The sequence below is a fragment of the Squalius cephalus genome, assembly GCF_949319135.1.
Source record: "Squalius cephalus genome assembly, chromosome: 8".
Lineage (NCBI taxonomy): Eukaryota > Metazoa > Chordata > Actinopteri > Cypriniformes > Leuciscidae > Squalius > Squalius cephalus.
The window spans coordinates 20,601,673-20,605,443 of record NC_137129.1 but is presented as its reverse complement, the minus strand read 5'-3'; the positions used below and the strand labels follow the sequence as shown (position 1 = coordinate 20,605,443).

Below are 3,771 nucleotides of genomic sequence, written 5' to 3'. Positions count from 1 at the left end.
AAACACACTTAAGTGCACTTTTTACGAATGCACTTTGTAATAATATCTAATTAAGTTTAACTTAAAGTAAGTACACTTTCATCACAATATTTATAAACACACTTAAGTGCACTTTTTACAAATGCACTTTGTAATAATATCTAATTAAGTCTAATTTAAAGTAAGTACACTTTCATCACAATATTTCTTAACACACTTAAATACACTTTTTAAAAATGCACTTTGTAATATAGGGCCCTATCTTGCACCCAGCGCAATTGACTTTGTACACCGACGCATGTATCATTCCTATTTTGCACCCGCGCAAAGCGCGTTTTTTCCTCCACAGAAGCACGTCGCTAAACTAGGGAATGAACTTGCGCTCCCTGGGCGGTTCAGCGCAAAAAAGGAGGCGTGTTCCAGCGCAAACGTTCCTTCATGCTATTTTGCAGGTTTAGAAAACAGTTGCGCCACTAACCAGGAAAAAATGGTTTAAAGTCAGTGGCGCGTTGCGCATGTTATTCATATGCTATTTTAAGGGTGCATGCTTGGCCATAATCAATGTAGCGTGTGCACAACGCGCATACACTTTGATTCTCTCATCTACACAGAAGCAGCAGTTTTCATTTTTGCAAATCATACATTATTACGATAGATAGCCTAGATAGATAGATAGATAGATAGATATACAATTTATTATAAAAGCATACATCTAGCTTACACATTTACCCAAATTATCATACGCCTTTTTAACCGAAGTTAATTTGGGTGGGTCATCCCCAACGTCCCTGACGAGAGCGTTGCTCTCCTCGGCTGTCAACCGCTCCTCGCGCGCCTGGCAAATCCGCCGTTATAATAGGAATCCGCTTTAGAACAAGCGCGCCTGCTCTTAAAGGGAATGTGAGATGACGCTCTGATTGGTTTATTTCACGTTACGCCCAAACCACACCTATGAATAATGAAGCTACTTCAGACCAACCCATTTTAGATTTGCGCCTGGCGCAAGAGTCATTTATCCCGCCGGGAAAATAGCAACAGCGCCAAGACCCGCCCACAAAGTTACTTGCGCTTTGCGCTTTGACACTTGCGTTTCAGATCGTTAAAATAGGGCCCAATGTCTAATTAAGCTTAACCTAAAGAAAGTACACTTTCATCATAATTTTTATAAACACACTTAAGTGCACTTTTTACAAATGCACTTTTTAATAATGTCTAATTAAATGTTACTTAAAGAAAGAACACTTTCATGACAATATTTATAAACACTTAAGTGCATGTTTTAAAAAATGCACTTTGTAATGTCTGCTAAGTTTTACTTAAACATACATTTTAAATAATTATGATTTATAGTGTTTTAAATGTATTAAAGTTAAAGTTATAAGTTATTAAAGGGAATATATTTTGATGTATTGACTAATATATAAAATAACAGTTTTAATGGAAAACATGGAAAATAATTGATTTTAATTCCAACTCAAGTGTGTTGTCCAAAATTAATTTGTTAATGTATTTTAAATGTGTTTTGTCTATAATATATACTGTGTGCATTATGCAGTTGAAATGTATTTTTCCAATACATCTGCTTATAATCCAGTACAACTTATTGTTGACATTTTTATCACCAGCCCTTGCTCTATGAACTCAACTAGTGTCAGCTTTCTACATAATATTTGAAAATAAAATGTAATATATGAGAGGAGTCTAATAGTAATGTGTTGTAGCTACTTTACATCTGTGAACATAATACTTTCAATATCATTATGTTGTTCTAAGTCAATTAAACACACATTTAAAATTGTATTAATTGGGAGCAAAAGTTAAACAAATGTAAACAAAATGAATTTGCATTTCAATTCAGTTAAAATACATTTAATTTTAATCACAGACTACATTGAAAAAAAAGATTTACTTTTAGTTAGGTTAATGAGTAAAGTTTTGTGAACTTACAGAGTTTAACAACACAATGAGTTAGAACAACTTAAACAGAAAAGCTGAAATAACATTTAACCATGCATGATATATGAATATGTTGTTTAATGCGCATGCGCGAGAAATACTACGTCATTATGACGCTCTACTTCACTAGAGTTTGAAAAATGCGCTATGTTTTGCGATCCGTTTGCGATGCGTGATGATACTGAAGCTAGCCAAACAAGAGAACAAAAGGAGCACCACGTTTGGATGTTTGTTTGCAGATGAGACGTTATGCTGCAAATAATCAGTCAAGTAAGTATTGATGCTTTCTTTAGTTTAATTTTTTTTTCACCGTAACATGTCAGTTGCTGAGTGCATTTTAATCACAGATATTATAAACTCAATAGACTCGGGAGGTGAATTAATCATGTTTTCAATAATTTATATATGATTGCATTCTAATAATGTCTTACATTGTAATGTGAGGAAGGCGTGTGTGGTCGTGTTCGAGGAATTTGGTTGCTGATTTTTTTTAAAAAAACTAAACCGACTTTTTAAATTATTTTAAACAAGCTACTAAACATTTGCTGAATGATGATCCAATATTGTAACACTCGAAGACGTTTATATAGCCTACATTTAATACAAATAATCAATCTTATAACCACCATAAATATTTAATATATTACCCACCTCTAGAAAAAATGCTTGTAATGTGTTCAATTTAATTTTGTATTTAAAGAGTTGTTCAATTACTGTTTGTTTTGGAATATGTAATATTTTTGTGTTTATCTGGATTTAAACATTCATTTTGCAGGATCAGTTCATATTTGTTATTGGAGATACAGTGCAAGCGGTGTGGAATCACAGACCTGTATTGATGAGGTGATTTTACAAGATTTATCATGACAGCACATCCTGATCAAGCTAAAACACTACTTTCAAGTCACTAACTAACGTTATCCCTATAGCTTTTAAATGCTTTGAATCTTTTGCATGTGCAAGTAATAAATTCCCACCTGTGCATTTACACCTGCCCTATAATCATCATATATTTTATAGGTAACAAACCAAAGGAAGAAGGCTTGCAGCATTGCTGTGTCAACCGTGGTAAATACAAGAACAGGAACATCCTTCATGAAGATAGCTATGTGGGGCAAGCTTAAAATGTAAGAATACCTTTCTTAATTTGCATTGGTCCTGGGTTTGCATGGGTCATATATCTATATTTGTGTAATTGATAAAGTTATGCTTAATTTCCTGTAAAGTAGCAATAAAAAGGTTCTCTATTTTGAATCACTTTAAGCCCAGTGTCAGTAAAGATGGCGTAGTCAGTGGAATCGTGGTGTTTGTGGGAAATAGAAGGAACCTTGCCCAGCTTTCTACTACGATGTGGCCCTGATGACTGAGGTAATCAATCACATCACACAATTTATCAACAGTTAACAGTCAAAAGTTTACATACACCTTGCAGAATAAACTGCTTCATCAGGGTAGTACTAAATAAAGATAAAACGTATACATTTTTGTGATCCCTATTACTGATAAAATTGTTAACATTTTGCAGATACTGCAAGGTGTATATCAACTTTGAAGCGCAACTGTATATCTATCTCTTTCATTCAATTGAGCCAAATATAATAATGGACTGGATCTGTATTATAAACAAATTTTCTGTTTTTTTGTTTTTTTCCTCAAGGCATTTTTTCTGACTTTCCTGCATCTTTGAAACATTTCCATTCACATATACTCTGGAGAGCATCTGGGACATTGACATAAACAGCACTTTCCAACAACTTAAAAAATTGGATTGAAATTTGAATTTCTTTCTTCTGCTGAACATCCCTTTAAGAGCTAAATAACAAGGTTCGGTAACTT

The 3,771-nt window shown here is 33.7% G+C and overlaps 1 long non-coding RNA gene across 1 annotated transcript; it reads left to right on the top strand.

The window, feature by feature from the left end:
• Positions 1-2,013: 2,013 nt before the first annotated feature.
• LOC307163835 lies at positions 2,014-3,001 on the top strand. The gene is made up of 3 exons (XR_013822160.1): positions 2,014-2,205; positions 2,711-2,778; positions 2,956-3,001. It is a non-coding gene; the product is annotated as an uncharacterized lncRNA (long non-coding RNA).
• Positions 3,002-3,771: the final 770 nt, after the last annotated feature.